This window comes from Parasteatoda tepidariorum, chromosome 12 (assembly GCF_982258835.1).
Source record: "Parasteatoda tepidariorum strain Cologne lab strain chromosome 12, Ptep-v5.0, whole genome shotgun sequence".
Lineage (NCBI taxonomy): Eukaryota > Metazoa > Arthropoda > Arachnida > Araneae > Theridiidae > Parasteatoda > Parasteatoda tepidariorum.
The window spans coordinates 20549508-20559447 of record NC_141766.1 but is presented as its reverse complement, the minus strand read 5'-3'; positions in this window follow the sequence as shown (position 1 = coordinate 20559447).

The window sequence follows — 9940 nt, the reverse complement described above, 5'->3', positions numbered from 1 at the left end:
TATAATTATTTTAATAAAAACAAAATTTTATTAAAATTGAAATACAGTTTTTTTCTTACTCTATACCAGTGTTCCCCAACCTTTTTATCACCGCGGACCTGTCAACGTTTGATAATTTTACCACGGCCCACTGAGGGGGGGGGCATTGATTGTTTATATTTTAGATTATTTTGATTTTATAATTTTAATTTAATTGTATTTAAACATACCTTTAAAATAAAATACAGTTACACCAAAAAATAAAGTGATTTAACATTTCAACTTACTTGAACATTACATCAATGAGAACCCTGAGCTTGTTTCTTTACAATAAGACGGCTCCATATGGGGGTAATCGGAGACAATGACACCCGAAGTGTGTTGCTTATCTCCAGTTTATTCCGTTGCTTTGTTTTTGTTGCTGTTACTTTTTCTTTCTTTCCTCCAAGCCCTGGGCATGGCAATAGGGATTTAAGTGCTGTGGTGGCAATCTCGGGGTATTCTGCCAAGACTTTAATCCAGAACACCGGCCGAGTTGTTGTTTCGAACGTAGTTTTAAGGCCGCCGTCATTTGCAATCTCTAACAGTTGATCTTCTTCTTGCATTAACAAGCTAGATTAACCCGATTTGTTGGCAAATGGATCGCGGATCCATTCCTTAACAGTTTGTGGGTCTTTTGTAGTTGGGAAGTAGCGCTCGAACTCTTTTTAAAGCAAAGACAGGTGATCGTGAACCAACTGCAAGAATGAATCTTCAGGCTCTGTCTCGCCTAAAATACCCACTTATGTATGAAACATGTCGAAAATGCCTCTGTTCACGCGTCGTCCCCATAACTCCAGTTTGGCTTTAAAGGCAGCTACTTTGTCAGCCAACTTGAAAACGGTTGTCATTTTCCCCTGAAGGCACAGATTGAGTTCATTCAACAGGTTGAATATGTCACACAGGTAAGCCAGTTTGGTGACCCATACCTTGTCACTGAAATGTGCTGCCAGCGGTGACTTCTTTTCTAAGAGAAATTTTTGCAATGGCGCTCGCAATTCAAATACTCTCAGTAGCGATTTTCCTCTGGATAATCATCTGATTTCTGTGTATAACAGAAGGCATCTGTACTCTGCGTCCATCTCCTCACAAAGCTGCTCAAACAGGCGCGAGTTAAGGGCGCTTTAATGTAGTTAATAACTTTAATGACATCAATCAATACGCTGTTAAATTCTGGTGACATTTTTCGACTTGCCTTCCCTGTGAATGAGACAATGCGTAGCTTCACTCTCAGGTGCAACTTCCTTAATCCGAGCAGTTAAACCAGATAGACGTCCAGTCATAGCAGCAGCTCCGTCTGTGCATATGCCTACACAAAAAGACCATTTTAGTTGTCTTGATATATAACTATCCAGTGACTTGAACAGTTCTGCTCCTGTGGTGTTGGTTGGCAAAGATAGTGCACATAACAAATCCTCATGCACATCTTCCTGATATAGATATCGCACATAAACAAGTAGTATTGCCTTGCTGTCAATATCTGTAGATTCGTCAACCTGGAGTGCGTACCAGGGTGATGCATTAATCCTCTCCAACAATAGCTTTTCAATGTCTTCGGCTATTTCGTCAATGCGCCTAGTCACAGTGCTAGCCGACAAAGGCACATGTGCTATCTTTTTCACAGCAGCTTCTCCTAGTATTTCACGACAAATGTCTTTAGTGGCGGGCATGATTAATTCTTCACCAATATTGAATGGCTTTTTAGCTTTAGCAATGCGGTTAGCCACCAAATATGATGCTCTTAGTGCACTCTCCTTTATTGATGTGGTGGCCATCATAAATTTTTTCTGTCCTTCGTGTTCCCGTTTTTTTCTTTCAAAATACTCCAGGGACTTGTCTTTTAATCCAGGGTGATTGGCGTTCAAGTGGCGAAGCAGTTTTGAAGGTTTCATTGCGTCATTAGAGAGTTGATCGCCGCAAACTATGCAGGGCGGTTTTGGTTTGTGTGAATCGCCTGTCCCGACAAAACCATACTTCAAGTAGGACTCATGGTGTTGTCTGTTAAAAGTTGCATGTTTCTTTGATGTTGAGGGCTCTTCGGTCTCTTCACTGAGCCTTTTCTTTTTTCCAAGGACGTCTGTTTTGTATTCATTTTTGCTAACTTGTGAGTTAAATTTGGGCAGACACAATACACACGTACACCAAGCACTGTTAAACCTGAGAAAGTACCGGTGAACAGAGAGAGGAGTGATAGACACTTTCTTTTTACAAAAAACAAACAAAACCACATAAAGCACACAAAACAGTAGAGAGGAATCATGGTCACGTGGTCTTTGGGCGACTAAATGGCAGACGAGCCAGCTTCTCTTTTACAGCCTTACTATACACTCTCGCTGTGTGAGGCGTCAGAATCGAGAGAGAAGAGGAAGTTCTTTATAAGTTCCAATGCAAATGTCGCGTCGCGCTTTCGTTTTTTATTTATGATATTTACAGTTACGATTATTGTTTTTTTTATTAAAACTAATTGAATGAGAAAATAGTTGCAGAAGATTTCTTTTTTTTTACTTTTTAAAATATTAAAAAATTTATGTTACTACCATCGGGGGCATCTTTTTTTTTAAATAAATAAAATTTTTATGGAACACGCATATTTTTAATTTGGGGTATAAACTTAGGAATTTAAATTCAGTTTCAATGAAATGGGCGGCCCAGTACCATTTGATCCACGGACCGGTACCGGTCCGCGGACCGGGGGTTGGGGACCACTGCTCTATACTAATAATACTTCGGGAAGAAATTAGTTACAAGTATCACGGTGATTTAAATTAGCAAACTATTATCTTCAAATTTTAATAGCAACTTCTTTTTGGTTTTAATTAGATCAGCAAATTTTTGATTGGCAAAAAACTAACCCAATTAGAAAAAAATACTTTTCTATCTATACACAAAGAGACTTTTCAAAAAATGAAATGTTAGAAAAATTGAATAAGATAGTTGCATTAAGGTAAACCGGAAGTAAAATCTAGCCTTAAACTTTGAAATTAGATGGCGTTGAGAATCACACTCCGCCTGAGGCAAAGGTCTAGTTCAAAATGAAAAGTAAAAAAAAAATATTTCAGATTAATGAAGATTTTTATTTGGTTATTAAATTATGTGTTACCGTAACATCAGATTAGGTACAGGATTCCTCCTTATTCAGAGACCGATCAAGACAAATTCGGGCCCAAGGCCCACCTAATTTTCTGGGCCCCTTACAAAATATTTTGAAATTAAATTACTGAAGAGTAGTCCTAATAATGAAAGAGAATCTATTGAACTGAAGAGAAACATTCTAAGAAATTTTGAAAGCAGGCAACTGAAGGTTTTTTTTCTAAGATAAAGTTTACATATCTATAAATTAAAGCAAGATATAAAACAACAAAACAATGTTATGTCAAAATAGAAATAGTTTGGCGACCACAAACAACTGAAATCAGTGATTTTTGCTAAAAGTCACTGGTTAGCTGAATTATTTTTTTATTGTAAGCTGTAATTATTTCTTATTTAGTCCTTAAACCAACACATAGCTAGCCCACCTTTCATTAGACGTTTTACTAATTTTTGAGGCCCCTCAGAAATTGTGGGCCCTAAGCCCACGCCTATTGGTCCTAGGCTATAATTAGGCCCTGTCCTTATTGATGATCCAAAGATAATACTGAAGTATGAACAAAAAACACTTTAGATAAGGGAGCATATAGGTATTAATAACCCTGTACCATACTCCCCACAAAAATATGCAAAAGACAATACTATAAGAAAAATAAAAAAAATAGAAACAAAAAACTTTTTTGTAGGATCACTTTTTTGAAAATCCCATAACGAATAATTACATAGGTGTTTAAAATTTGCTCTTAACAGTTTTCCATGCTTAAAATTTGCTCAGAAACAGTTTTCCATGCCCATTGAAAAAAGTTCACTAGAACTGCCTTAAACAATGTTGAAATACTTTTGATTAATTTATAAAAACAAATAAGACACATGATTTTTATAAAATTTTTGAGTGAATCAAGAATTCATACACTATTTATATGGGTACACAAGTCTTTTACTCAATTTTAAAAATCGGATCTTGATGCCAAAATAAAGAAAGAAAAATTATCACAGTAAAATAAAAATGGCAGACAATATTTAAATTGAATATATCATCTAGCATTATTAAAAAAATAAATAAAAGAAATTACTTGTCACTATAATAGCCAAAGCTATTTTGCAGTCCACCAGATATTTTTTGATAACAAAAGAACTATTTATAGATCTAAGAATACACCATTTATCTACTGAAGTGCATTGCACCTGCAAAATTCTACTGTTACCTCAACGTCTGATGAGATGCGTTAGATTTTTTACAATCTTTAATTGTAGAAATGATTATATTATCCTCAAAACATTGGTGGGCAAAAATAAATGTGGTGGTTACCATCCTCAAAAACCAATATTCAGCTAAATAGGACCACCAAGCCTGCCCAACGTCCCAAGTTAGGAATTGGTATCTTTTCATATGCGACAGCGAGGAGATTCTGACCCATGTTCCGTCAACCACAGAGGATATTTTACTTCAGCAATGTGGTCAGTACGAGTCGCGAACAGTATTCGTATCAACCTTCCACAGTTGAGATTTGAACCTGGGACACGAAGGTTAACTCTCTATCACCTGAGCCACCGCGACTCCTAAATGATGTAATTCAAAATAAAAAAAAATAGCTTTTTCATTTCAAACACTCAGTATCGCCTCACTTTATTGATGCATTTTATTTTTTTTTAACATTGTCGTTGAACTGCCGACCCCATTTTTTGAGTTTATTGCTACCAATGTTCAATTCCATAGCTTTGTAATTTTGAACCCATTCCAGAAGACAGTGGAAGTCCTGGATGAAGAATTGGGAGAAATTAACCTTCAAGGATGGATATAACCCACATTTATTGCGTTACATGGAGAGGAACACCACCCGAACCCCCAATGTTTAGCCTGACAACGATAGGACTCGTCTAGGATAGGACTACACCAGGATTCGTCTACCACGGAGGATGTCTTAGGTCAGTACTGTGATCGGTGTGTTTGTATTGCACAGCTATCGCTGGGATTCACCTCATTGGGAGGTACGTGCTCTATCTCCAGGGAGGCACGTGCTCTATCTCCTGAGAGACCACGGCTCAACTTATTGATGTATGTATTGTATTTAATAAGTATTTTAGTTGGAAATCAGATTTAAATGGTATCTTTCTTGTTTAGCCGCTTTTTAACTAACACCCTCTAACATTGAAATACCAAAATGATTGAGAAGAAAATTCGACTAACGAGAAAGAGTTTTTGTAATTCAGATGAAGCTAATTTTATATTTATATGCTTATACTGTGTTCTTATATTTAAAAAAAAATATTGAATTTATCAGCTGTAGTTTTTTTTTCTTCGTTATTTTCATGATTAAATTTTTAATTGTATTCCTTAGGAAAAAAATTTCAAATTCTGTATTATTTTTAAAGATAAAATTTTCATAAGAAATGTTTCGCATGAAATAAAAACCAGTTTAGTATAAGTTATAAAAAAGTTGCTCAAAGTTAGATAGTATAACAAGCTGATAATTTCTTCATATTCTAAAATTTTTAATTGAATAATTTCCATTTTGAAAATTACATATTTTAAAAATTTTATAGTTTATTAACTTAAGTTACTTTGAAAGTGATGCTCTTTGTATTCCTATATTTTCTTTAAATAAAAAGTATAATAAGCATTTAAAAAAATAGATGTAATATTGAATAGTGGATTATACTATTAAAATGAAAATTAATATCCAACAACGTATTATATTAATGCATTACCGTAATGTATTAAGACATTTCTAACACGTCTTCAAAATCATAATTGAAAAAAAGAAATAGATATATATATATAACTTCTCAAAATAATAGATTATTTATGCACATCAAAGATCCTGAAGACAATAAAAATGCTAGCTAAATGGTTAATTTATTTAAACTATTAATTTAAAAAGTGGTCTGCATCAATGCAATTGGTTGATAACAGTTTTTTTTTTATTATTATTTTTATTTTTTATTTTAACTCATTTAAAAAAATATTTTATTGAAGTGAGGAAAGACAACTTTTTTAATTGGTTATAATTAAATTTTTCGTTTGCTTGTGGTCTTTTTATTAAAATCATTTTAAAATATTTACGTTTAGACCCTCTCGGTGCTGCGGTTATACCGAGACAAACAACTATCGTTTTTTTCCAGTCAACAAATTATGTAAACAAAATATAAATAAACAAAATTGATAAATTTTGTTCGTTAATCTCCTTCTCTAGCTATTTGTGAATATACAATAAAATTAAAGTTCAATAGAAGCATATTGTGTGTTATACAGTAATCGCTCTATCAGTATATCACTTATATACAAAACTGACTATCTGATGTTTATTTTCACGAAAGAGAAATCAAAATGAAGTAACATGTATTGGTTCAATTATAAAATTAATTTATTATCAATTCAAAACAGTATAGTTAACATATTAAATGTATTTGAATGAATATTTTTGAACATTATAGGAACAATTTTGATTGATTTTAATAAATAAAAGAACACTGTAAAATAAAATTTTAAACGCTATGTTTTTCAAGTCTGTGACAAAAAAAAAACCAAAAAAAAAGAAGAACGAATTCAATTTTGTCACATCTAAAACAAAAAACGTTGATCGCATCACTTTCTAAAGACGGAAATGGGGGGAAAAGTCTGTCTCCAACATTTTCCGTTTTAGGTGTGACAAAAACAGAATTATATTTTCCTTTTTAATTTGCCTAAAAAACGGTAGTTCCTAAAATTTTTATTTCATATTATTTTATTTTTTATAGTTACGGAGTTGTTTATTTTTAGATGGATCGAAATTGTGATTGCCAGTAGTTTCTACTTCGAAAAGGCGAATTTATAGGCGAAAAGGATACGAATTTCTGTTAATCGAAAAAAATTTTTAGTGCTAAAATGACAATAAACTTTGCTTACAATGATCCGGAAGCAATCGTAGCTTGTTTCGTCTATAGAATATGGTTGAAATTGGAACACTTCGGCTAATTAGAAAGTGATCAAGATATCTATTGGTAATGAACTCTGATAAAATGGTAATAAACTCTGTTGAGGTCAGCAAACGACTTGTATTGTCAATGAATGTGGAGCTCCGGTAGATATTTGAGTACTCTAGCTAGTCGGAAAGTAACAGAAATTTTGATCGCAAGTTACCATCATTACAAGCGCGAAAGCGAGTTAATAATAATGATAAATGTTGTAGGCAATAAGAAAACTTTTATAAATTCATTGAAAATTGTCACAGGTTTCCTAACACTCTCAGAGATAAAAAGAAAAGAGTTTGTTATTTTTATTGATTATTTATTCCGTTACTATTCTGTATTGAGCTCTTGTATGCTTTTGTATTCTCTATAAAAATTCTTTAAAAATTCATAATTTTTTTACATGATTATCTACTTGAAAACCACAATAAAAATATTTTTTTCACTTAATTTTTAGCAAAAATTTAAAAAGTATATTAGTATATAGAAAAGTATATTACAGAACAACAGGAAAGTTTGAATATAAAATAATGTTTTATTTTATAGAATTAAAGTGAAAAATATAACTTGTTGGTCAGGAAATTTTTTAAAAAATAAAACATCAGAATTGTCAAAACTATTTTAGTTTGGCTCTAAGATCATAAAACATGTGGTTAGCGTGGAAAACTCTTCTGAGAGTTAAATGAAAAATTTGGATTCCCATTATAGATCTTTTGCAAAAACGCATTTAATTTGTCAGTTTATAAATTTATTTTTGATGATAAATTTATTTATCATACTTTAATTTTGTTTAAGAAAAGCATATAGTGTTTTTTAGTTAAATTTGGATCCCCATTATAGATCTTCTGCAAAAACGCATTTAAGGGGACACTTCACGATGGAAAACCCAAAAATCGACCAAATTATACTTTTTTCAATTTTTGTTTCAAAAAATAATACTTATATCTAGCTACAATTTAAAAGAAAAATTTTTCAATTTCATTCATTTTTTGCAAAGTTATAAGCATTTCAAGATTTGTAAACAAGGTTATGTAAACTGTCTGTTTTTATAGTTAAACTGTTTTTTCTCAATGTTGTTTTTTACGATAATATTCAAACTTCGAAAAGTTCCTTGCGCATGAGTTTTGAATAAATCTTTATTTTTTTCTCATATATATGATTGGTCTAATGTTCCGTAACCAATGTGATATAAATAAAAGCTGAATAATCACTGAATATTTTTTAAATTACTTTAAATTGTTATTTAAATTTCAATTTTTAAAAATTATATAAAGACTATGATATTTTGATTTTTTATTTGTTTAAAATTAAGTGCTAAGTTGTTCAAACATATCCAATTTTATTTATACTTATTCAAACTGTAATATAAATGAGTTTCATACAGCTACGATAAAAACTCATGCGCAGGAAACATTTTGAAATATTGGAACATTTAGTAATTTAACTTGCGGATAAATTATTAAAAAAATTATAACTTTTCAACAAATTAATATTTTTGCTTCAAATTTTGGGAATATCTTTCTAAATGCTTTATTCACAATCTATGAAATTTTCATTAAAATTGGTTGATATTTAAAAAAAATCATTTTGAACCTGAAGTGTCCCCTTAATTTGTCAGTTTATAAATTTATTTTTAATGATAAATTTATTCATCATACTTTAATTTTGTTTAAGAAAAGCATATAGTGTTTTTTATTTATTTTGAAATTCTTAATTACATTTAAGAAGTAATTTTTTGAGTGCTTAGGGCCTCTAAGATTTTTAATCCGGTCCTTTCGATAGGAATTATAAAAACATACAAGCAGAATAACCTCACGAAGTTATTCAAAATTTTTATAACGCATGTGTAAAGTTAGATTTTATATTTTGCAAGAATTATTATTATTTATTTTTTTTTTTTAATTTTTTATTTTATTATTTTTTTTAATTTTATTAATTTACTTATTTATTGTAAAAAAGTTTATTTTGAAAGTGTCTTTGTTTCTCCTATTTTTAAATAAGAAAGCAAATATAGAAATGTACAAATGATTCTTTATTTCAGTACATCCTGTTTTTAGAATCATTTTCTTATTTATCAAAATTTTATTTTTATCTTATGCTTCATGGTAAAGACATCAGAATCGGATATTTAATAAAGCAACTTTTTTTTTTTTAAATAAACTCGTTAAATAAAAGCAACTTTTTTTTAAAAAATAAACTCGTTAAATAAAAGCAACTAGTTTTTTTTTCTGCTCGTTGCATTTCGGAAAAAATTATATTTTGTTCCATTTCTCTTGATATAAAAAAAAAGTAAAAATATTTTAACGAGATGTGAGTCTTTTAAAAAGGAAGTTTTATTTAAGACACTCTTTGAGGGAAAAAAACGAGAAACTCTTATGTCCCATATATCTTACTAGATGGCAGCATCATTAGATATAGTCATTATTTCAAACTTAGATGCGTTTTCAAACCGAAAATGGGTAGTGCCTCTTTCTGCTCTCCTCTTTGAATCAATAATTTCAATTGTTGGATTGATATAATGACTCATCATTAGAGAGCTGTTCTCACTGTATCTGATTCTATCAATGCAAATATCTCAGGTGCGTACTTAATGCATAAACCTCACCATTTAGGGGGGCAAATCTCATCGCGTAACGCATCTGCAGACTCCCAAGATGAGTGTAATTTTTTCATAAATTTTATTAATTTACCTATTTATGATTCACATGCAATGGTGAATTGTGTGCTCAACAGAAAGAATATCTTTTAGTTTATACCAAATATAAGAACAAAGTTAGAGAAGGGCATCACGAACATCCGTATTACGCCGAAATTTGAAACTGCTACCTCAGTATTACAGAGAGCAGAAAGATATTACTTCTCTCCCACATAAGCTCCTTATAAATAA